Genomic DNA, 26,467 nt, shown 5'->3' with positions numbered 1-26,467 from the left:
ATTGGCACAACTTTTGTGTCTGACATGTGCTTTGAGGTGGTGGTCAGGAAATTGCCTTTGAAACGGTCACAGTTTGTATTCACGTGGTCTCTCTGATTATAAAGCTTTCTGGGCACTGCAATCAGGATTATTTACAGTACTCTCCAATATTACCATAGTAAATTGCTTCCAGTGGGGGGGGGGGGGGGGACGTGCATTCTGAAAGAGAGAGGGTAGTTTGATAGATATCTTGTGTTAGCTTTCAGTCTACTCATGCAGCTAACCGGTCTGTCACAAGGCACCTGGTGCTGTGCTGGAGACACAGAGCTGCTAAGATGTGGTTTCTGTGATTGTGGAACTCAGAAAGGAAGTCCAGTAACCCAGACAGATTTCAGCACAATGAAATTTGAGGGGGCAGAAAGTGAAAGAATAAACTAGACATCCTGGAAACATTGAAAATTCGGTAAGTGAGCACACCTGGAGAGGTCTGGGAAGGCTTCCCAGAGGAGAGGATATTTGAGAAGAGTCTCCAAGGGTTATAAAAAAAATTTCCAGGTAGGGATCCCTGGGTGGTGCAGCGGTTTAGTGCCGGCCTTTGGCCCAGGGCGCGATCCTGGAGACCCGGGATCGAATCCCACGTCAGGCTCCTGGTGCATGGAGCCTGCTTCTCCCTCTGCCTCTGTCTCTGCTTCTCTCTCTCTCTCTCACTGTGTGCCTATAATAAATAAATAAAATTAAAAAAAAAATTTCCAGGTAGAAGAAGAATGGAGATAAGGGGTGAACTCCAGGTCAAAGAGACACATGCAAGGACATGGACCCATGAAGAACAAGATATACTTTAGAAACACTGAGAGTTCAACAAAGAAAACATGAGAAACTAAGGGAAGAGATTGGAACAAAGGGTCCCAAACATCTTGGTTTATTGCAACTTACATATCTCAGCCATTTTTCAGGGCACCCTGAGGCCAAAGGGAATATCTAAAAGCTTCATTTATGAAATAGCATTTAATCCAAATGATTTATTTAGTTATTTAATGTTTAGTTCAAATAACATTTAAGTTGCAACAAAGAAAAAATATTTATTTCATTCTTAAAGAACTACAATTACTTATTTGGGGAATGTGTGTATCAGGCGGGCTACCCTAGAGCCTCTCAGATCTTTGAATCAGATTGAACACAGCCATGCTGCTTCCCGTTCCACATTGGTTTTCATGCAGTATTTGGCACTTTATCAGAGCTCCTGCCAACATCCCAGTTTCACAAAGATATTTATTCAACAGATTGTGTCACCATCTAATGTTGAAACTGTAGCCTGTCCTTAACTAGTAGCACTTAGTTTAGAATATCTTGAACTCATAAATTTAAAACATTCCTGCACTGCCCCTATAGTTTTCTTGCAGTAGATCAATGGAACAGAATAGAGAACCCAGAAATAGGCCCTCAACTCTATGGTCAACTAATATTTGACAAAGGAGGAGACTATCCACTGGAAAAGGACAGTCTCTTCAATAAATGGTGCTGGAAAAACTGGACAGCCACATCCAGAAGAATGAAACTAGACCATTCTCTTATACCATACACAAAGATAAACTCAAAATGGTTGAAAAATCTAAATGTGAGACAAGAATCCATCCAAATCCTAGAGGAGAACACAGGCAACACCCTTTTTGAACTTGGCCACAGCAACTTCTTGCAAGATACACCTATGAAGGCAAGGGAAACAAAAGCAGAAATGAACTGTTGGGACTTAATCAAGATAAAAAGGCTCTGCACAGCAAAGGAAACAGTCAACAAAACCAAAAGACAACCTACAGAATGGGAGAAGATATTTGCAAATGACATATCAGATAAAAGCCTAGTATCCAAGATCTATAAAGAACTTATTAAACTCAACACTCAAGAAACAAACAATTCAATCATGCAATGGGCAAAAGACATGAACAGAAATTTTACCAAAGAAGACATACGCATGGCCAACAAGCACATGAGAAAATATTCCGCATCACTTGCCATCAGCGAAATACAAATCAAAACCACAGTGGGATCCCAGCTTACACCAGTGAGAATGGCGAAAATGAATAAAACAGGAAACAACAAATGTTGGAGAGGACGTGGAGAAATGGGAACCCTCCTGCACTGTTGGTGGGAATGTGAACTGGTGCAGCCACTCTGGAAAACTGTGTGGAGGTTCCTCAAAGAGTTAAAAATAGACCTGCCCTTCAACCCGGAAATTGCACTACTGGGGATTGACCCCAAGATACAGATGCAGTGAAAAGCTGAGACACCTGCACTCCAGTATTTATAGCAGCAATGTCCACAGTAGTCAAACTGGAAGGAGCCTCAGTGTCCATTGAAAGATGAATGGATAAAGAAGATGTGGTTTATGTATACAATGGAATATTATTCAGCCATTAGAAATGACAAATACCCACCATTTGCTTCAACTGGATGGACCTGGAGGGTATTATGCTGAGTAAAATAAGCCAATCAGAGGACAAGCATCAAATGGTTTCACTCATACGGGGAATATAGTAAATAGTGAAAGGGATTATAGGGGAAAGGAGGGAAAATGAGTGGGAAAGATTAGAGAGGGTGACAAAACATGAGAGACTCCTAACTCTAGGAAATGAACAAGAGGTAGTGGAAGGGGATGCAGGGGGATAGGGTGACTGGGTGACGGGCACTGAGGGGGGCACTTGACAGGATGAGCACTGGGTGTTATACTATATGTTGGCAAATCGAACTTCAATAAAAAATATATTTTAAAAAATAATTTTCTTGCAGTCTCCAAAGGCACTCAGTGCTTAGTTTGGGAACCACTGGGCTGGTGAATAAGGTTGAAATCAAACCACAGACAACTTTATATATCGGGAGATATTTCTAAAATACAAATGTGATATGGCCATGACAATGAAGATATAGTCAGCCAACAACATTTTTGAACGAAATTTGTAAATATGATTTGAAAATATGTAGATGAGACTAGGCAAATAAACATGTTCACATCCTTCATGCATACTAAAATACTTCTGTTATGTCTTACTCTTAATCTACCATGGCTTTTGGACTAGCCAGACTAGTGTAAGGTATGGTATCAAGGACTCTTGACAAGCCTGTCAGCATTTGTTCAACTAAAATGAGCTCTCAATTACATGTACTTTAAAAAACTATTAACTTTTCTGCCAGGGTTCATAGCAGCATTATTTGTGATAGCCAAAACATGGAAACAACCCAAATGCCCATCAACTGATGGAGAGATGAACAAATTGTAGTATAGACATACAGTGGAATATTAGCCATTAAAAAGAACAAAGTAGAGTTGTCTGCATGGCTCAGTGGTTGAGCATCTGCCTTTGGCTCATGTCGTGATCCTGGGGTCCTGCAATCGAGTCCCACATCAGATTCCTACATGGGGCCTGCTTCTCCCTCTGCCTATGTCTCTGCCTCTCCCTCTGTGTCTCTCATAAGTAAATAGTTTTTTAAAAAAAAAAAGAAAGAAAGAAAAAAGGGCTGAAAGATGCCAGAACATGGAAGAACCTTGAGAATGTTATAATCACAAAAAGTCACACTCAAATAAAAGTCATTCATTTGAAATGTCCAAAACAGACAAAGTAGACAAGTCCATAGAGACAAAAATGATTGCCAGGGGCTGGAGGGAGGATTGGGGGATGACTGCTAATGGGCATGAGATTTCCTTCCGAGGTGATGAAAATGTTCTGGAATTAGACTGTGGTGACAGTCACACAATTCAGAATACATTAAAAACCACTGAATTGCATACTTTTAAAGAGTGGATTTTATGATATGTAAGCTAACATTGCAAGGGGAAAAACTAGAGATCGCGTCCATTACCCAGACCTTCATTTCCCACTCCAGCCCCCTCAAACTCAAAGATTCCCTCTTGTCTCAAACGGGCTGCAATGGATGTGATGTTAACTTAGACATGTGGACATGACAGCCGCCAGCCCCCAAATTTACAGGTGTTTGTGTCCTCGGGGTTTCATGAGGGACCTAGACAAGGGCAAGGCATTTTTCTGAATCTGAATCTGACAAGAACATGTCCCCACAGAAGTGCCTTCCCTGACTAGGGGTTGCCATTGCTCCCCTCTCCTCTCCTGTTCCTATGGCTTCCTCTATGGTGCTGACATGCTCACCTCACATGAGTTCCAGGAAGTGAAGGAAGGAGCCAACACAACTGATGAAAATCCCCTCTGTTTTTGACATATTTGACAGGCATGGGAGCACTGGGCAAAGGGTACAGGAGACCTGGCAAGGACAAACTTCATCGGGTCCATTTCAAAAGGCCATTCTAGAAAATGTCAAAAGAAAGAGCTTGTTATTCATCAGTCTACTTTAACAAGTCACGATAAGCCACCATACTGCGATAATCTTCAAGTTATGTACCTCACCTCACACCTGCAGTCACAAATTGCAGTCTACTAATCCTAGAATGAGGAGTTAAGGTCCCCTATTCCTCTTTCTTCCACTTACTTGTAATGTTTTAGAAAACTTCTTTGATATTTTTAGGTCTTTATTGCACCATCTGGGAAGAAGAGATAAGATTAGTTTTATTGGTTAGTACTCAGAAAGCATTTTTGTTTTTCAGTGAAGAGTAACTACATTGAAAAAAAAAAAACTGAGTAATAACTCTAAGGTCAGTGTATACAGAACACCCAAACCATGGCAACGACTCGTGCAGGAATATAATCATCAATCATCCTCATACTGTCTCCCATCCTCTTGTACACAGGAGGAGCGCCCTGCCCACTGAATGATAGCCAGATCTTCCAAAGTGGTTTGGCCACATTTGCACTAGAGCCTGTTCAAGATAATCTACTGAGTTTACAGGAAGAAAGTAGTAGAATTTGCTTATTTCTTTTTACATTTCTGTTTATCTTATCCTTTCTTGTTATGTTTTTTCCTAAAGCTTGGATTTCCATTTCACTTCTTCCATAGTGTTCTATTCAAATTTCATATTTGAAAGCCTTATTATGGATTACCATAAATAAATGAAAGTTAATACTTGAATTTGGTTACTTGCTTATTTCCAATGAATCTAACGTTCTACATTTTTTTTCAGTGTGTGGGTTGACTTATCATTACCGTTATTAAGCATACACCACTGAGGAAAATGATTGGATTTCCTCTAACTGGAGACATTGAAGTTTGGCTAAACCACTGTAATAAAATACATATCACAATAAAGTGAGTCCAGTGAATTTTGTGGCATCCCAGTGCCTATAAAAGTTGTGTTCACCCCAAATCATAGTCTATTAAGTGTGTGATAGCATCATGTCTTAAAATAAAAAGTACATACCTTAATTTAAAAATACTTTATTGCCAAATAAAAAGGTGAGCCATCATCTAAGCTTTCGGTGAGTCATAGTCACTAGTCACAAACCCCCATTAAAAATCTGATAATAATGAAAAGTTTAAAATATTGTGGGAATTACCAGAATGTGACATAAAGACATGACGTGAGCAAATGCTGTTGGAGAAATGAGGTCTGTAGACGTGTTTTAATGCAGGTTTGCCACAAACCTTCAATCTGTGAAAAAACACAATACATGCAAAGAGCAATAAAGCAAAATGGAATAAAACAGGGCATGCCTGTATATTACATGAAAAGTAAAAGAAAAATTGGAAATGTTTAGCTTTGCATATTTGGTACAGTTCTTTTTTGGAGTTCCTATGTCCTTAGATGACTACACTTATTGCCAAAAAGACCCAGGACACACCACTAATTTCACCATGACTTGTCTTTTTTTATAGATGAAAATGCTGAAAAAGCTTTACTCACCTAAATAAGTAGATGGTAGTGAAGGCATTTTAGTATAGCAACATCACTCAACTGCTGGATTCTCCCTGAGTTATATTTCCCCAAATTAGCATAGTTATGTATCCTCAAAATGTATTTTTAAATGATCTATCAGCTGACAACTCAATCAAGTTCTCCTTCAAATTTGCTATAAGCCAAGAACTGGAAACCACCCAAGCTATAAAGGAATAGCTAACCACTCACTAGAATCTATCACTCTCTTAGACACATCAATATTTCAAATGGTTCCCTTGTGCAAAGATTTTAACACTTGAAAGCAATGTACTATAATAAAATTTGGGATGGGGGGAGAGATATGTTATTCCTCTGGAAAGCAAGAAAGGGGATCCTTACGAAAGGGGAGGTGGCAAAGAAGAAGTGAGAAAACATCTAAACTATGAGGACCTTTTCAGGCAAATCAACTGGTCTAAGAGTTGGTGGTTTTGAAATGGGCCACTGTAAAGCTCTCCACTCTCACACACCATAGAATGCCTTCTACACACCCACACCTCCAACTCCAGCTGTCTAGGCTGGATAGCTACTGGGTAGAGAGAAGAGAGAAGTGCTGAGCCCAAGCCTGGCACCTGCTGGAGAAACTGACCAACGAGCAATCTCCTATGGCAAGCTAGCTAAGGAACATAAAAGAAGAGGAGCATCCAATGATCAATATTAAATGCTTTCGGATTTTGTCTCTAAATGATGTTTGTCTCCTCAAACCTTCCTAAAATCTGCCAGACACAAGTGTATCACTATAGGGGGCTTGTTGAAACCAGCCAAAGAAACCAAATTCTACTTTGCAACAGCACAGAACAGAGAGAAGAGAATAGCTGAATGGGAGAGACCCAGAGAAGTTTGAGAACGGCATCAAAGCAGCAACTTTGAGCCAGAATTGACTGGGTATAAAAGCCTCTGGGAATCTGCAAAGATTTGGGGGAAGATGTTGGATTTTGTCCAGGAGGTAAGGCAAGAGTTTATATTAATCTTGCCTTGATCTCAGAGAACAAGACAACCTCATCTAAAGTCTAAGTTAGTTAGGACAAATTAACACCTGGAACAAAGTGGGGAGAAGTCAAAGTCTGCAGCCACTGGGTTCAACCAAAGTCCTGTAGCCACTAAACCAAAGGTTGGCAAGAAGACATACCCAAAACTTCCTGCTCTGTCACTTACCCTCTGGTGACCTGGGAAAATCATTGCCCTATGGCTCACTGTCCTTATATGTACTAGTTATACCTATCTCATTTATCTCTTGTGACGATCAAGCAAGATCATGTCTATAGCACATAGCTCACAACAGCTATTGGCTATTATTACTATTATTAACTGTTAGTTTTATTCTTATATTCTCTGCAAAAATAGCATATGTCCAGATTTCCTTTACATACCTTCTAGAACTCACCACTTATTAATTTAGCAGATTTTTATGAAATGCCTTTTATATGCAAGACACAATAAAAACAAAAACCTAAGCCTGGGTGACTCAGTCAGTTAAGCATCCAACTCTTGATTTCAGCTCAGGTCGTGATCTCAGTGTCCTGAGATCGAGTCCCTCATCCATCTCCTTGCTCAGCAGGGAGTCTACTAGAGATTTTTTTCTCTCTCCTTCTTCCTCTGCTCCATCATGTGCACAAGCACATGCTCTCTCTCTTTCTTTAAATAAATAAAATCCTTTAAAAAAAATTAATGTTTTACATATTACAGCAGGCTCCTCTTATCAGTTACCTGTGGTCAACCGTGGTCTAGAAGCAGATGATCTTTCTTCTGTCATATCAGAAGGTCAAGAGTAACCTAAAGCTCTGTCACAGTGCCTATGTCATTCACTTCACTTCATCTCATCACGTGGACATTTTATCATCTTGCATCATCTCAAGAAGGGTGAGTACAGTACAAGATATTTTGAGAAAGAGAGATTGTTATTCATTTATAAATTAAACTTTATCATAGGTATGTATATATGTATAGGAAAAAACATAATTTATATAGAGTTCAATACTGTCCATGATTTTATGCATATGCTGGAGGGTCTTGGAATGTATCCCCTGTGGATAATGGAGGATTACTGTAATTGTTTTGTTTTTTATTGAATCTATATCTTCATTCCTTAAGGATTTAAAGAATCAAAAAATATACATAGAACAATTAAAAGATTTTTACCCCAAAGTTTAAAAAACCATGGCAGAGGGCAAGTGGTGTCACATACACAGATAAGCAGAGAAGTCAGCGTACAGAAATATGTGCCATAATGGCCTGCACAGTTCATTATTAAAAGTGGCCCACATGTTTAATGCTGAATTGCCCAGTTACCAAAACAAAAGCCAAAAACATGAGCAGTTGGCAACATTCACATTGTCCAAAAGACAAAACAAATATTATTTACCTAAGAGGTTATAGTTTTCAGTAGCAGCAGCAAGAACTAAGGGAAATTATCCCAGGTGACACTGAGTGAAGGTACCAGGCATCAAGTGACACAGTGGATAGCATCCTGAAGAATATCCCTACAATAATTATGGTAATACTGCATTTCTATTTAATGATTAGACTAAAAGACATACTGGAGACTTTTGGGGTCCAATGCAGAATAAAAAGTGAAGAAGTCTCGGCCAAAGAGGGGAGTTAAGATTTCCCAGTTCTCCCACTCTAGGCAGGGGCCCATCACACTGATAGTAGAGGGTAGAGGGCTCATACAATAGCCGTAGCTCCTCAAAAAACTGGATGCTTTCCCTACATGACTGCTTCTTCCAAGGTCTCTGAGGGCTTTATGCCAGAACACAATTCGGTACAAATGCTTCTCAGATCTGGCTTGGTCCCAGATAGATTTAGCTGTGGAGTGTGTGGGGTCTCAATGCAGACAGAGTATAAAGCTGCTGGTTTACTGCAGGTTTTTGGTCCCATTCCAGAGATTCAGATTCAGGACCAGGCCTTACCATTTTTAAGGAGCTCCTCAGTGATTTCATTTCACTTTGAGAAATACAGATCTAAGAAGGATGGACGAACTATAGCTCCTTGAGAATCAATCCCTCTTTCTGCCTAACATGGACCTGTAAAGGGAAGTGGGTTATGTTCAAGGCTATATTTGCTAAGGAGAGCCCGGAGTACATATTCTTGCTACAAGCTTTAATAAGAACTATATATTTTTTAAAGATTTGAGTCATCTTATAAATAATGAAAACCATAATCAGACTCACATTGGACTAGCAGATTGACAAGGAGGAACATTTCCAAGTTAAGGTCAACATTTCTTCAAAAGAGTCCTGTGCCTGTTTCAAGTCCAAGTCCCCAAATTCCACACTGGAGAACATCCCTGATATCATTTTGGTCTAGAAAAATACAAGCTTCTCTATTTCACTATTAAACATTTCTCAATGAGTGCAGCCCGGGTGGCTCAGTGGTTTAGCGCTGCTTTCCACCGGGCTTGATCCTGAAGACCGGGGATCGAGTCCCATGTCGGGCTCCCTGCATGGAGCCTGCTTCTCCCTCTGCCTGTGTCTCTGCCTCTCTCTCTCTCTCTATCTCTCATGAATAATAAATAAATAAAATATTTAAAATAAATAAACAAATTTCTCAATGATACACTCATGAAACAATTAATTTTAAGCAGTGTCTTGGTAAAGCCTCAGGGCAAAATTAGTTGAAAAATGTACTCCTAGATATCTAAATGAGTTATCCAACTACACATAATGGTTGATGATAAGCCAATTAAATTTTGAAAGGCATTTCCTGTAAGTATTGATAGTTGGTTTTAAACAATTCTTTCTAACAGTATTTATAGAGGAGGACAACTCTTGAAACTATTTCTACTTGTGAGTATAAACCTATATCTTTGGCAAATAGGACCTTAGAGTCCTAATGCATCTGAAAGTGTTTCAAATCATGAATGTACATATTTCATAAGGGGTATAAAAGCAAAATATATTCCTCTTTTAAATTACTTATACTGATATAACTCCTCAGTAGACTCCCCTTCCAGCTAGTTTTGGATCTCACAATAGTGTTAATTTTCAAGTTATATGTACACATCAGCAACTGAAATATATAGTCAGTTTGTGTGACTTAATACTAATGAGTTCCTGTCCAAACTCAAAGGCAAAGATTATGAATCTAGTCCTTTACCTATTTTTCTACAACACCAATCACAAATTAAATAAGTTCTCAAAGGCTATTTATTAACTGAGAAATGAAACTAGTAATTTGTCAAGGAAAAATTGCTATCTTCAGAATGAATGTCCCAAATGGGTCAGTAGTTTAGGAGAGTAAAGAATTTTCCCAATTAAATATGGACGAGACCAGTGTGTTCCTAAGTGGAATCATAAGAAGGAGAAAGGCCAGAAAGTTGGGGTCTAGCCACAAAAGCACTTGTTTAGCTTGCTTTCTTTGGCTATTCTTCCATGTGAGATTCATCCAGGAAAAAAGTTGTCTTATAAAGATCTAAATCTAACCTAGAAAAATTACCCTGAGTCCAACCAGAGAGGACACTCCAACAGAGTTATTATGAACAAACAAAATAGCCATCAATTATAACAGACCATAAGGAGCTCCGGTGGCAGGAAGTATTCATCAGGTATTTTAATTAACTTTAGTGTCTAATTAATTATATAAATGAGGATGCATTATCAGATGAAATGAAGGAGGTGTGTGCAAAGCTCAGGGCACTTTGTTTCCCTGAGTTATAAAACTAGAACAAGGAAGACTTTAGAGTGTCATTAAAAAATTCTATGCTTCTCCAATCTCACTGACAAAATTTGCGAACAGGTAACTTGGCCCATCATTTTGCCATCAATGTATTTCAGATGCCCAAACTTAGAGCCTCTCAGACGAAATTTATTATATTTTATTTGGGAGAAGTGATAGATTTAAATAAAATCAGTGATGACCACTTCCAAATTCTATTTCATATGACAATTCATAACCTGGTCATTTTAGGGCTTGGTTTGTCTATCTCTTGTTTATTTTCAAGCTAACAGAGAGTCCATGTCGAGCCAAAAATTTGGAGGGGAAATATTTATAATATTCTCCAGCTATGGAACTGATAAAGCCAATTTAATTTGTCCACAATTTGTTGAAAAGAGGAAGACAAACTTCTCAAAGAAATTAAGGCTCAGTTTTAAGATCTTCACACTTACAGAAGTCAGCAACAAAATTGGAAAGCCTCATCTACCTCCTGCACGACCCCCAATCTCACTCGTCACATTTACAGAACAAAGAGCTAGCTGATAGGACCATATTGACCATTCAGGCCAAGCTATCTATCTATCCAAAAGATGGGGAATAAGTAGGAAGAGGCTAACCATTTTGTCTTTAACATTAGCTTCAGGGTGGAAACCAGATTTATCCTGTGTATTCACACAGATTTATGCTTTTTTTCCCAAAGAAATATTGTCAATGTGATTAAAGAAAAATAATCTAGTCATTCATATTTTTGCAATAGAAAAAATAATGATATACTAATAAAACCCTGGGAGGCATATACTATCTTATGTATGAGAAAACTTAGGACCAAAAAAAAAAATTGAAAATTTTGTTTTTAACTATAAGAAATACTTTTTCGTTTAAATAAATTTAAAATAAATAAGAAAGTATCTTTGAAGTGAGCGAGTCTAACTATCCACCTAATGGTTGTAGGTGACAACACCTACAACCAGGGATTACTCTCTGAATACTTTCTGTGACTCAAGAAAATTCATTCCGCTTTTGAATAATACTAATTAATAGAGCACTTAGCAGCCTGCCCAGCACACACATGGTCCTCTCCCCTCACATGGGGCATAGACCCATACGGCCTGCCCTGTGGGGAAACCAAGGGCACAGAGTGCCCTCTGCACAGGCACACGCGGGCCTGGAAGCTACAAGGAAACTATCCCTTGCCATCTTTCTCACTCACTGATCCCCAAAAAACCTTGTGAAAATAGTAAGGATGTTGAGATCTGTAGTAAAAGAAACACAAGGGTTTCTGGTGCTCTGTCAATCCCACCTGATACAAGCATGCGTGTTATCTTGCCTGTTTGCGACTGTGGCCCACAGTGCTTTACCGTAGGAGATGCCCACAATGTTGTTAGAGAGCATAACTTTATGCCGGTGTATTAACCACGTCTCTTATTTCCTGTTTCCCCCGCCCTTTTTTTTTTTGGCATTGTTTTAGTTTCAATTCAATTTGCCAACATATAGTATAATACCCAGTGCTCATCCCATCAAGTGCCCTCCACAGTGCCTGTCACCCAGTCACCCCATCCCCCCACCCACCACCCCTTCCGCAACCCTTTGTTCATTTCCCAGAGTTAGGAGTCTCTCATAGTTTGTCTCCCTCTCTAATTTTTCCCACTCAGTTCCCCTCCTTTCCCTTATAATCCCTTTCATTATTTCTTATATTCCTCGTATGATTGAAAGCACATGATGATTGTCCTTCTCCGATTGACTTATTTCACTCAGCCTAATACCCTCCAGTTCCATCCATGTCGAAGCAAATGGTGGGTATTCGTCATTTCTAATGACTGAGTAATACTCCATTGTATATACATACACCACATCTTCTTTATCCATTCATCTGTTGAAGGACATTGTGGCTTCTTCCACAGTTTGGGTATTGTGGACATTAATGCTATGAACATTGGGGTGCAGGTGCCCTGGCGTTTCACTACATCTGTATCTTTGGGGTCTTAATCAGTATAAAAAGCTTCTGTGCAGCAAAAGAAACAGTCAACAAAACTAAAAGACAACCTACAGAATGGGAGAAGATATTTGCAAATGACATAAATGATAAAGGGCTAGTATCCTAGATCTATAAAGAACTTATCAAACTCAACACCCAAGAAGCAAAAAAAATCCAATCATGAAATGGGCAGAAGACATGAGCAGAAATTTATTTCCTGTTTCTGATGCTTTGGGGCCTTCCTGACACTGGAGGGACTGCCCCTCCCATTTTAATACAGTTCCTAGAGACTCCCTGCCTTCCAGGGTACTTTTCAAATGCAAACCACCAATTTAGATCCCATACTTCAACAGCTCTCCAGCTCTGAGCCAATCTCCCACAGCCGGTATCAGAGAACTAGGGGCAGCCCCTGTACCCCAGAGCCCACTGAAATGACTCAAGTCAGCCAATCCTAAACCTACTTACCCTGCGTGCCCTGTTCCTCCCTGTAGAAAGCACAATAAAGGCTCTGATCCCTGGTTTCCCTCCTGCTCCTCTGCCTCTGGATCAATTCAGGTGCTTCTCTGTGTGTCCCTGCACAGAACCATGTGCTCTCATCTCCTGGGACTTGTGAGTCACAAACTATCTTTCCAGTGGCAATCATGGTGATCTGTTGGCCTCACCATACCTAAATAATAAAGCCTTTATTAAAACAGCTGGGCACTGAGGATTTAAATGAGAAAAAGATAGCTCCTTGGGACCTTGTTAATCACAGCCCCATTAAGCAGTCAGGCAGTCAGCTACCCTGAACTAATTTCTAGAGGGCACAGCAAGCATCACTAGACTAATTCACAAGTGTGGTCTTGGGCCATCTCAGGATCCCTAGACGGCAGAATATAAACCTGCCCCACATCCTCCAAAGTACACAGAACCCTGGAGGAGAGCTGAGAGCTGGTCCATCCTTACTGAGGCTCAGCGCCACGTGCACATGCTCACCACTCGGGGCCACGAAGCTCATGGGGAGTCCCTGAGGCCGACCAGCCAGGAGAGGCCAAAAGTCAGCAAAGACCTCAGGAATGCCAGAACGCTGTAATCAATCATGCATGGGCTGGGGCTTCCACCTAGGACCAGTGACTCCTTTTTCTATATAAATGTCAACCCTTTCACATGATGATTAAGAAGCCTTCTCATTCAGAAAGATGGAAAGAAGAGAGACCCAGGAGGGAGAAGGAGGGGGAGGAAGAAAAGGGGGAGAAGGAGGAGAAGGAGAGGGAAAAGGAGCAAGAGAAAAAGAAGTAGAGAAGGAGAGAAAGGAAGGAAGGGAGGACAAAGAGAAAGGAAGAATAAATGATAAATGAAATCAGGGAGAAGAACTTTAAAATTACTTTGAACACGATTAAGTGTTAGCTAGCCAGTTCTTGCTGTAACAAAATACCTTAGATTCGATGGTTTAAACAAGAGGATGTATTTTTCCCATGTTCTAGAAGCTCCAGGTGCTGGCTAAGCTGATGTCTCCCGAGGCCTCGCTCTTCAGCGTGTGGACAGCCTCCTTCCCTTTGCATGCTCACATGGGCTCAGCTCTCGTGTTCCTCTTACAGGGACCCCAGGCAGATTGGGTTAGGACTCATTCTAACGGCCTCATCTTAACTCAGTCACCTCTTCAAAGGCCCTATCTCCAAATATAGTAATTTTCTGAGGCCCTGGGGTCACCTGAATTTTGAGGAGACACAATTCAGCCTTAACAGTTAGTAATTTTAACCAACAGGCAATTCAGTGCGTTGGTAGAAGGCCTGGGTTTGATTCCAATGTCAGCCATTTATAAACTGTGGGACCTGAGGCAAATCTCTTACCCTCTCAGCGCTCTACTTCCTTAATTGTAAAAATTGAAAATAACAATACCTGATTGATGAGGATAAAAAAATGCACATAGAGCAGTGATAGGCATTTGTTGAGCTCAGAAAACGTTACCATCACCATTAAGTATCATTATTTTAGTGGGACTTCTACTCCGAGTGAGTTGGGTCACTTAGGCTGTCCAGCTCTGAAAGAAAGCAACAGAGTGGAAAAAGAGAACTCCAAATTAAGATATCATAATTTCTCTTTTTCAGCTTTGAAGACACTAAAAACTAGAGAATTTAAATGTGCTTAAGATCAAATCCTGGAAACATAGGAGCCACTTTTCTGACTAGGGTGAAACCAAATGAACCATCTTGGCCCTATAAAAAACATGGCTCTCTAATGATAGGCAGATTTCCTTCCGCAGATTCAATGTCTGGACATTTGATGGTCCAAGATAAAGACCTGCAAATTTTCATTCTCAAATTCCCTTATTACGTAGGCTCCATGCTCACTATCCCTCTTCTGTATCCTGCTTTCCTGGTTATGATCAGTATAATTAATCTGTTACACTAATATTCTAGTCCAGCCTCCTCAATATTATGCCCAAAACCTTGCTTGGTTGGATTAGTGCATGTCCTCAAGACTCTTGGGTAAAATGAGCATATACATTCCCTGGGTTGAGACCATGAGCCCTGCCTGCTAAGGGTAATAATGTTGCTCTCCTCAAGCTGATATTCTTTACATCTTATCCAACATTTATTAACCAGATATAGGAGAAATTGGTTTTCTACTACTTTAAGTTGTGCCTTTTTTATGTTCAAAGTAAGATGATGAATTTCTGATATAAATCAATATTTTAGCTTATTTGGAGTTGTAAAAATAACCAAAAAGAATATAAAGCACCCGGAATGGCAGATGTTTTTATTGTTACTGTAGTCATTACCCATGTCTCTTTGCCCTGTTTCTGTATCAAGAAAACCTGAAGGTTATTAATTTAGCTTACATTTAGCTTACATTACTGTAATGCCCAGCACCCTGCACATCAGACACAAGTATTCTGGTTACTGTGGCAGATTAATAAATTAGCTTTCTAGTGTGCATGCTAGACTTCTGTGAGATTGGTTAGATCAATTATTAGTCTGATCAGTTCTGGAACACTAGTAAAACTAAAATGAGTGTGAGATTGAGGGTCAGATGCTGGAACATCATCATATGATCCTGCCATGTGGTGAGGCCTGGCCTAAGTGGCTAACCACCAGACCTCCCTGGTAGTATTGCCCTCTCCTAGTCTGCTAACTGCAACAGAATAAGGATGGGAGGTGAAGGGTTTGAGCTAAAGCCATTATGTCTTCAATCCCCATCTTAACACCCAGAATATTAGCTGACACCAAGTAAAGGAAATCATTAGAATTGCTTTCATCCTAAGATACTTTAAAGTGTAGCATATCACTTAATTATAATCTCAGCTTTGCAAACAGAGGTCAGTGAATCACAATCTTCCTTTGATAAAAAGAAAAACAAACTTTGAGATGTTAAAACTCTTGCTCTAACCATACAATTGCTATCAGGTGGAATCACAGTCTACATAGATCATTCCATCATAAACTCCTGAAAAATAATATAGGCTTACATTTATACAAGACTTAGCCAAACTTTTTGGTACTCCTTGTTTAGAGGAAACTTTTCCCTTGCAATCATTTCTGTGATGCAGTAAAACATTTAATGGCCAAGACGTCATATTGTAAAAAAAAAAAAAAAAAAAAGAAAGAAAATAGTAAGCAGAGCAATATATTCTATGATAAATTAGAAAATTTAAGCTGAATCGTTGACCTTAAAAAGATGTTCTGGCAATGGCTGGGTAGTTCCTGTTGGACCAATCTTCCCACAAGTAACAATTAAAAACTCTGAATAAAATATTAAAACAATTACCTAAAGATACTAAAGAACAAACAAAAGCAGGAAGATACTAGAAGGAGATGGACACAGGAAGAAGGGAAGGCACTGGGTGAGTTGTCTATTTTTTTTTTTTTTTAACTTTGGGGGAGGTCCCAGTCTGTTCCATGTGGCTAAACCTGGGATTTTTATTTTTTTTTTTTTAAGTTTTATTGGCTGGAAGAGTAAGAGAACTGAGATTGGGCAGAACTAGCATTTAGAAAATGAAGAGAATAATCTCAGAAACAAGAGGGCCAAAGAACCAAGTTCTGTGTATAAACACAGCCCAGACCCCTCACTAACTGCTGAATCACACGCACAGCCCAGCTCCAGGCCAGAGTGAAGCAGGGAAGACAGAGTTTGCAGTTTGAGTTCAGCAAGGTATCACCTTGCCCAAACCAAACATCAATGCTTTTTGCTATAACATAGCAGAGTCCAGAATCTATGTAGTGTATCACTCACAATATTCTGAACACATTCCAAAATTATGTGACATAACAAAGAAACAGAGAAACATGACCTATCTATAGAAGACAACCAGCAGATACTATGAGGTAATCTAGAGGTTGGAATTAGTAGTCAAAGATTTTTAAGTGACTACTATGACTATGCCTGTAGGCATAAAGGAAAATATGCTCATAATTAATGCAAAGAGAGAAAAATCTCAGCAGAGAAACAGACATCATTAAAAGAAAAAAAAGAACCAAATGGAAATTCTATGACTGGAAAGTATAATACTTGAAATTAAAAATCCATTGGATGAGCTTAAGAGCAAATTGAGGGTGTCAGATTTTTTTAAAAGATAAAAATAGAAATTATCCTATATGAGGAAAAAAAGATATCTAATAAGTGAACAGAACCTTAGGTAAATGTGAGATCAGTCAAGTCATCAATACTAGTGGTGATATGTAATTGTTCCCAGATGATCTGTTGATCTGTTGATGATCTGTTAGCCAAATGTCCCAAAGATGGAATGATCCCACCTTCACTTGTAGCCAAAAACTCCGAATGACCTTATTAAATATAATGCATACAACCCATCATTTTCCAGTAATACTAAGAAATTAGGTCTTAATGGCAGGATAAGCTAAAGAATGTATCATTTCTTGGAAATACATGAAGCTTGAAGAACTAAAAGCCTCCTGAAAGACATGGATTTAAAAGTCTCATTAATGTAAAAGGGAAAGTGAAATATAAAAAGGAACTCAGTCTTTTTACAGTGGCTCACATTTAAAAGTTTTACACAGCACAATGGATGCTAGGTCTTGACCAGGAATCAGTTGCTTGACAACCAGATCTGGCAACCTCAGCTAGTCTGGGAAGCTGTCCCTTTCCCTCTCAGCCCTGGTGAAACTCTCTGCAGCTTTAGGAAGGCAACCCCAGAAAATCAAGCAATCAATCAATAAATCAATCCATGGCATCGGCGTATTTGTAACTTGTACTAGCAAGTATGATTTGTTTCGTAATTATCACTATGTTCCTGTGCACTCTTTCCTGCTAGTTATCTGAAGCATTTGATAGAGATTCATGATTTTATTTAATGTTTAGAAGAGTTTGATTAAATAAGTTTGCAATCAATGCTTAAGCATTTGGGTAACTTAATTTGTTAAATGTGTAAGTTTTGATATATTCATCTTAGGTAGCACGTAAATACTTTGAGGAATATTAATCGTTTATGCTTAATGTTTGAAGAAATGTTTAAATAAATTATAATATTAATAAAATAGACATTAAAATATAAAGAGCTGCTATTTACTGTTTGAGATGTTTTGGTCCATGGAGAAGAATCTGGTTAACAATTTTTTTTAGAGAGAGAGAGGGCTAACACCCATGTGCATATGTGCAAGCAGAGGGGAGGGGCAGAGGGAGAGAGAGAATTTTAAGCAGGCTCCACACCCAGTGCAGAGCATGATACCCTGAGATGATCTGAGCCAAAATCAAGAACAAAACCAAGAACTGGAGCCACCCTCCAGTTAACAATTTTTTTTAAAGTTCTATAGCAAACAGAGACAAAACCTAGAAGGAAATACATATTTTATGAGTATTTCCAAAATATCACATTTTGTACTACTCAAATTTCAACTTAAGGGATTTCTAACTTTAGTGTCATAACTTCCATTTTCAACAAATCAGATTTGATCCAGTTCTGATAAGAGAATAATATAATAGTGCCTCCACAACTGGAGCTACAGATAAAGGAAAAAAAGGGAAATTTTGCATTCCTGGCTGAGATTCATACTTCACAAGAAACACATTTGATATTTGATCATTTTTCTTTTGAATGTCCATACCCAAGCTCATCTGTCAGGCTGGCAAGGGGCCCACACACAAGGTAATAACCAGCTTTCAGTGAACATAGATACTAAAATAAGAAGGCCAAAAAGAAAGATCCTTCAAACTGGCTGCAAATGTAATTTCTCTCTACACATATCTTTTTTTTTTTCAGGATTTTTTTAACCTTTATTTACCAGTTTTCAAAATAATGAGTTAATTGGTGCTCTAGTAGTATCCAAAAGTGGCTAAAAAATTATTTTTCAGTATCAGAAACTTAAAAATTTTAAGATGCAATCATTATTTCCATTTTCACCATTTTTAAGTGTACAATGCAGTATTATGAAGAACATTAACCCTGTTGTGCAACCACCACCATCACCACCCACCTCTAGAACTCTTTACATTTTCCCAAACTGAAACCCTCTACCCATTAAACAGTAATTCCCCACACTCTTCTCCCCACCAACCCCTGACAACCACTATTCTTTCTGTCTCTGAATTTGACTATTTACTCTAGGTACTTTCTATAAGTCAAATTATTTTTTTTTTATAAGTCAAATTATATACTTTCCATGACTGACTGATTTTACTTAGCATGTCTTCGAGGGGCATTCAAGTTGCAGCATGTCTTCAAGGTACATTCATGTTGCAGCATATGTCAGAATTTCGTTGATTTTTAAGGCTGAGTAATATCCCATTGTAGGTATGTATCACATTTTGTTTGGTCATTTATCCATGGATGGTCCCTTAGGTTACTTCCACTTTTCAGTAATTGTGAATGATGCTGAGATAAACATGGTTAAACATGGTTGTACAAATACCTGTTCAAATCCTGACCTCTAATTCTATGAAGTACATATCCAGACATGGATTTGCTGGATCATATGGAAATTCTGTGTTTAATTTTTCTGTGTTTAATTTTAATTTTTTAAGGAACTATCATGGTGTTTCCCAGAGTAGCTACACCAGTTTATAGTCCTACCAGCAGTGCCAAGAGTTCCTATTTTACCACATCTTCACCAGCACTTCTTTTCTGTTTTGTCTTTTTTTCATTTAATAGCCATCCAAAAAGGTGATATTTGCATTTCTGGCTGAGACTCATACCCCGCAAGAAATATGATTGATATTTGACCATTTCTTTTGACTGTCCATACCTAAGCTCATTTGTGCAAGCTTAATTGTGTACAAAGGAGCCACAGCACACATAAGGGAATGGGGAGTGACTAGATACAGGGCTCCTTTTTGGGGGTGATGGAAGGGTCTTGGAACTAGCTATACGGGAGACGTGTATGACACTAGAATTAACTGAAGGCCACTTAATTGTACACTTTAAAACAGTTAATGGTTAAATTTGTGGTATGTGAATATTATCTTAATTAAAACAAAACAAAAACAGTGGAATGGGGGGGAGGAATAAAACCACTACTGGATAAACAAGAGAATGTTTTTGAGAAAAAAAAAAAAACTTTTTGAAGCCAGAAGTGTGATAACCAAAAGAAAGTGGCATAGCTATTTAGTAAACTGAAGTGCCAGACCTGTTTCACACGACTTCTCACTGAGGTGAGGGGGACGGAAGGGCAGTGAGTAACTTCTTCAAGACTGTTCCAAATTCTTCTCAAGTTAACTTAGATATTTGTGACCAGAAAGGGAACTAAAAATCAAAACAACCAGTAATTTCACTGTAGAGACCTCAAAAGCAGACACCTAAAAAATAATAGTAATAAGCAAAATGTCATCTTAGCCTTTATAAACTCAGTCACTTGTTTCTTCCCCAATGTGGGATTGAGTTCTAGTGGCATCCAGGGCTCAAGTGAAATTTTCTCTCTGAGACCCGATTAAGTAATCAAAGTAATTAAATGATAATAAGTATAATTTTTGCCTAACAGTTTGGCAAAACTTTAAGATGGATAATACTAGTGTTGGTAATGCGTGGAACAACACACTCCCAGGCTATGGTGGTAGCAGTGGAAGTAAGATCAGTTGCCGTAGGGGGTACTTTGGTAATATATAATCAGTTTTTTTAATATGCGTGCCCTTTACCCAACAATCTTACTTCTTGAATTTATCCTAAGGAAATAACCAGAAAGGCATACAAAGTTTAATGTACAAATATGTTCATCACAGCATTATTCCTAACAGGGAAAAAATGCCAAGTTATCTTTTCTCAATTCTCAATAGGGAGTTCATTAAATACATCATGGTAAAGCCATGCAATGGAATGCTGCTATATTGATTTAAAAATAATCATGAAGACCAATATTCATGATAAAGAAAAATGCCCATGATATGTTACATTTAATAAAAAAGATGACAAAACAGTATGTATATGATCACATTTTTTATATACGCATAGAAAGAAATGGGGAAATACACTCATCAAAATGTTAATAAGATTTCACTCTGGAAGGGGATAGTTTTCATTTTTGCTTTACAACTTTTGTCTAGATTTACTTCTATTAATGTGTTATTTTTATTGTAAGAAAAAAGTGGTATTTATTTTGAGAAACAGTCTAATAAAAGAAAAAAAATGAAAAGATTTTAAGAACAAAAAATACTTCCAAGGCAAAGATACTAGTGAACTCAGCATAGGTTGACATCTCAGCTGGATCAATGGACTCTGGCCAAGGATCCTTACACTGTGAATCAAGAGTCCTTGAGAAGAGAAGTTCACCATGAGCCAGGTAGTCATTCCAATTTTTGTATATTATGCCATTTTGGTGAGTATATTGACAAACCTCCTGAAAGCAATTCTTAGGGCTCTAGGTTTAGACCAGAAGTTCTAATTGTGGCTACACACTGGAAACACTTAGAAGCTTAAAAAAAAAGTCCTACCACCACTCCCCTACCTCTACCAAAATTCTGTTGGTGGTGGGTAAGGCCCAGACATCTTATATTTTAAACACTCCAGGCAATTCTAATATACAACCTGGGTTGAGAAATAATGGTCTAGGTCCAGATTCAGACTTTTTGTTCTGGAATTAGCATCTATGTGATTTACAACCAAGGTTCTCAAACATGAGAAACAAGTTAGAAATGCAGATTCCTTGACTTTCAACTCAGATGTTCCAACTTAGTAGATTTGAGGTGGGACCCAGGGATCTGAATTTTTTACAAGTACATCCCAAGTGATTCTGGTAAAGTGATAGAAGAGTGTTTGAGCTTAAGACAAAACAAAACAAACAAAAACTTTTGGATTTCACATTTTACAAGATATTTATAGTAGAAGATTTGATGTGCTTCTAGTTAGGACAATCTCTTTAAAAAGACAAGTCCATCAGAAATATTTTTACCTGGGATCCCCGGGTGGCTCAGCGGTTTAGTGCCTGCCTTTGGCCCAGGGCGTGATCCTGGAGTCCCAGGATTGAGTCCCACGTCAGGCTCCCTGCAGAAGCCAGCTTCTCCCTCTTTCTGTGTCTCCACCTCTCTCTCTCTCTCTCTTTCTTTCTTATGAATAAATAAATAAAATCTTTAAAAAAAAGTATTTTTACCAAAAAATCGAATACTGGAAAGTATTTGGACTTTTAAGAAGTTGCTTCTATGGAGGTCAAACAACATTGACAGTGACACAGAATGGAAGATTTCTATTATTTTATTGTGTTTTATTTTATTTTATTTACTCTTCAAGTACATAATTTAAGGGTACTAGAGCAAGCTGCCCCCAGAGCAGCAGTGTGACAGGGAAAGAGTCACTACTTACCAGAGTGCTGCCTTCTGGCATGAAGAAAATTACTTCCTTCTTGCTGCTACTCAAAGGACACTGGCTTCCCATTTTTCAGACTTTCTTCCCTCCATTTCAGAAATCTGAGAAGCTAAGAAAGAAAACAACACTCCTATGATCTAATGGGAAAATTTTTAAAATGTTCTGAAATGGATGAAGAGTAAGTTAGAAACTCATTTCTTGGGAAAGTCTTCTTTCAGAACCTTTCAATGCTCTCCTGGTCCTTTTTGGGAAAAAAATCAAGAGAAAAAATTATGGAATAATGGCTCCTCAATATAGTCCATTCAACCAAGCTCATGTTAGGTTCAAAAGATTTAAGATTGGTGAACATGATGCACCACACATATTCACATTGTAGATGGTAAATAAATGGAACAGTAGTCCACGATGATAAAGCCATATTTCTCCTTCCTTGCTTCATTCTTAGTCCCAAGGCCAAAGAGATGGCAGAAGAGAAACTAAAGACCTACAAAAGTAGAATAGGAAGCCATGTAGCTCTGGCATGTAAAGGAATTCTGGACGTCTGGCTCCTGAGGCTTGTAGGGGAACCATCCTCTTCAACCAGTTGCTTTTTGCTCACGAGGCACCTCTGATATGGCAGACCAGAAACTAGATGAAGGTAACAGGAGAGGAAGCCATGGGCGAGCTGTTCAGAACTGGCTCCAGAACTCTAGGATCTTTCTGACATGTCCCGCCAATTTCTCTAGAAGAGCCAAAGGTAGAAACTTGACAGATGTTCTGTGGAAGAATCCAAATTATGCATCTGTCTGGTTCCCCTTGTGCTGTCTCTGAAAGGGGTGCTTAGATTCAGGAGGGAATCATTGGATTTCAAGGGCAAGTATTTATTTATTTATTTATTTATTTATTTATTTATTTAAAATATTTAATTAATTAATTTATTTAGAGAGATCATGCCTGAGTAAGGGGGGAGGGGTAGAAGGGGAGGGAGAAGCAGGCTCCCTGCCAGGCAGGAAGCCCGACTCAGGGCTCATCCTAGGACCTGGGGATCATGACCTGAGCATGACACTTAACCAACTGAGCCACCCAAGTGGGTGGGTATTTAGAAAGGATTTATTTGAATCACAGTTACTAGATATGTGTTCATTGTCCAAGCACTGGCCAAAGCTAAAGAGGTCAAGGCAAGAATGAGAATTATGTTATCTTCATTTACATTCTTCCCAGCCTAATTAGCCCCAACATCTTGAAAAGAAAATCAACAAAAAAATAGTGTTTCTGCTTCACTCTTTCTCACCAGCAAATCCCCACCATCATTCATTCTACCTGAGGAGAGACCGCATTCTATAGGTGAGAGAATCGGAGATAATAGAAAATATATATATTGGCCTCTGTCCTTGGTTCCTGGCACAGAGCTCCTAAAACCCTTGTCATTTCTTAAGTGATAAGAGTACTAGGAGCATCTTTTATTCTAATGAAGTGACTCTGAGTGGGGCCATGATGACTCCTGAATGGGGGCTGGCTACCAGAAAACCAAGCCATGATTGGAAGCTTGGGATTTCCAGCCCTGTCCCCCATCCTTCAGAGAGGGAGAGGGGCTGGAAATGGAGTTAATTGATTATGTCCAAGTGAGGAAGCCTCCATCAAATCTCAACAGTATAGCCTTCAGAGAGCTTCCAGATTGGTGAACACATCCACACCTGGAAGGTGACACACCCCAACTCCACAAGTACAAAGCCTCCTGCACTCAGGACCCTCCTAGACCTCCTCCTACATCATCTCTTCATTTGGCTGCTCATCTGTATCCTTTATTACATGCTTAAATAAACTGCTAAATGTAAGTGTTTCCCTGAGTTTTGTGAGCCACTCTAGCAAATTCATCAAACTCAAGAAGGGGATCTCTGGAACCTCTGGTTTGCAGCCAAGTCAGGCAGAAGTTGTGGGTGACCTGAGACTTGCTGCTTCTGATTGGCATCTGAAGTGGGGAGAGAGCAGTCTTGTGGGCCTAAGCCCTAAAACTTGGGAGCTACATTACCTCTGGGTGGACAGTGTCGGAATTAGGTTGTTGTAGGACACCCAGCTGGCGTGGCAGAGAATTGCTTGGTGGCAGGAAACCTCCCTACATTTGGTGACCAAAGTGAAGTGTGGCTGCAATGTGAGAGGAGAGGAGCCACATGGGGGGAATGTTGGAGCTGTTTTGTTACACAGAGCACAACAGTGGTCTCAGAGAACTTTCCTCATGTTTTCTGATATCACTCAGTCCCTCATGAAGAAAGCTCTTCACTGAAGGCCCATGCATGTTTCCATGACCGGGCAGAACAGATCTCAACATAAAAGTCAGTCCCTGGTGGCATACAAGTGGTCCTTTCCCTGATGGAATGAGGAGCAAGAAGTTTGTGTTTGGACTTATTGTCCATGTTTGGTCCTCCCACCATCCCTGCTCACTGCCACAAATGTTTTGTCCCCACTGCACTCGAGCTCTGCAGGAAGACACTGATGAAGTAAGCTGGCTGCTTTGCATTCCTCATAAACCAAGGGACTCAAACACCAAATTTAAACCCCGAAAATAGTATCCTCAGTGCAGTATCACAAACCATGTTGTGCTTTTTCCTGGTCCCCTCTCTGCGTTTAGGAAGTCATGACAACCCATCTGGCCTGATAGTGAGGACATGTGTCCTTGTGGTTAGATGTCTAACAGGTGAGTCCTTCACAGTCCTGGGCTCAAATTCCAACTCTACCACTTCCAGCGTGTGACATTGGGGAAATTGCTTATCCTCTGTCAGTCTCGAGTCCTGCATCTGTAAAGGGGGGCTGTGAACAGATGGCAGCAGTTTCAGTGTTTAAATAAGATCACACATGCTAAAAACTGTTGTCATGGTACCTAGATTGTCAAAACTGCTTAATAAATCATAGTTATTGGTATATTATTATTAGCTTATCATCAGCCTGATCACTAGCCAGAGAATGGCATCTTCTAGAAAAAAATTGCCATAAAGGAGTATAGAGGGTGGATCTGTACCTCAGAGTCCCAACAGGAAACAGGTGACACACTCAAAACAGGTGTTTGAAGAAAGATCAACGAAGGGCCTATTTACCAGGGTGTGGGCAGGAGTAGTAACCACAGGGAAAAAGAGCAGAGCACTCCTGGGCTAGTAGCAGGAGACACTGCCACCCGTGTCCTGAAGGGACCAGAGAAGAAAGTGTACCAGCTCTAAGAGAGGACCACCCAGCAGTGGCTTGACAGAGATAGGCAGCCACTGTCAACTCAAGGCTCATCATGGGGGAGCTGGGGGCTCGATCCACATACCTTCCTCTCTTTCCACTCCCCAGTCTCCTGACAGAGTCTATTGGCCAAAACTCCACCAGAAGCCAGAGAGCAAGGGCTTGGCTTGCCAGAGCAGACAGCAGGTAAAGAAGGTGGAGTGTGCATCCTTAGGGACCAATGGAGCATGTGAACAGAAGTGGTAGGACTCTCCTTGACAGATGAAAGGGACCCTCCTTTACTGAACTATGAGGAGAGGAAGATGTCTGAGCAGAGATGGAGATGTTTATGGGTAGTGAGCAGAGAGAGCTAAGGGAGTTCTAGCATGAGCATTCTGATTTTCGTTCTCTCGGTAAAGTTCATGGAGCTCACTGATCATGAAGTTGAAAGCATTATAGTGAGGATTTTGAGAAATGAGGGGAATGTTGGGGACCATCTTGGGATAGCCAAGAAGACATATATAAAAGATCTTCAGGCAATGTTTAGGGTCTTAATGATGTTAGGGATTACTAGCTCCAATTTAAATAGAGCTTTTAATGTTCAGCAGGCTGGGGACATAAGTAGAGTTGTTGAATGATGGGCTAGATGGGAAAATGCTTAAGCAGAAAGAAACTGATGGATTGGCAGAAAGTGGAAAAGTGAAGAATGTCGAGATTTTCACGAAGCTAAAGTCACAATCAGGAGAACGAGTGTGAGACAGATTATAGGATAACGTGATCAGGGAATGAAAGAGTAGAATATAAGAGTAAAAGGTAAATATCTTCTAGGTCAGGACAAGGATAGGGTGGTCACTGGAGCAGCTGGCTAAGGGAGAGGTGGAGGTGAAGGTCATCAGAGTTAAAGAAGTTGTATCAGCTACGACAGCATCCGCCAAATGCACCAAGCACAGAGATGCCACAGCAAACTCATGGGATGCCTTGCTCAAAGCAAGCACAGAGATGCTGGATGTCTTTCAGACATCACGTGAACTACTTAAAATAGTTCACAGTTCCAACATCGACCACACTACTCACATTCAGTGACACTGTATCTCTGCAAGTGTGAGTTTTCCACAATTGTAGAGACAGAAAG

General features: G+C 39.6%; 1 protein-coding gene across 4 annotated transcripts in view; it reads right to left on the bottom strand.

Moving 5' to 3' along the window:
- Positions 1-980: 980 nt before the first annotated feature.
- Positions 981-26,467, bottom strand: part of TMEM68 (transmembrane protein 68) — a 98,048-nt gene continuing 72,561 nt past the window's right edge. The window contains exons 8-16 of one of the 4 annotated variants that reach the window (XR_011996656.1): positions 22,159-22,270; positions 19,997-20,112; positions 12,903-14,457; positions 8,719-8,832; positions 7,517-7,659; positions 5,433-5,527; positions 4,471-4,522; positions 4,134-4,288; positions 981-1,682 (exon numbers count right to left, since the gene is read on the bottom strand). The gene's annotated coding sequence lies outside the window, so the exon portion shown is untranslated. Of the gene's footprint in view, positions 1,683-4,133; positions 4,289-4,470; positions 4,523-5,432; positions 5,528-7,516; positions 7,660-8,718; positions 8,833-11,906; positions 14,458-19,996; positions 20,166-22,158; positions 22,271-26,467 lie in introns of those variants that run through there. The other 3 variants (XR_011996655.1, XR_011996658.1, XR_011996657.1) reach the window with 3 other exon arrangements.

Source organism: Vulpes vulpes, chromosome 13, assembly GCF_048418805.1.
Source record: "Vulpes vulpes isolate BD-2025 chromosome 13, VulVul3, whole genome shotgun sequence".
NCBI lineage: Eukaryota > Metazoa > Chordata > Mammalia > Carnivora > Canidae > Vulpes > Vulpes vulpes.
The sequence above is the reverse complement of the archived record's forward strand: the minus strand, read 5'-3'. Positions and strand labels throughout refer to the sequence as shown.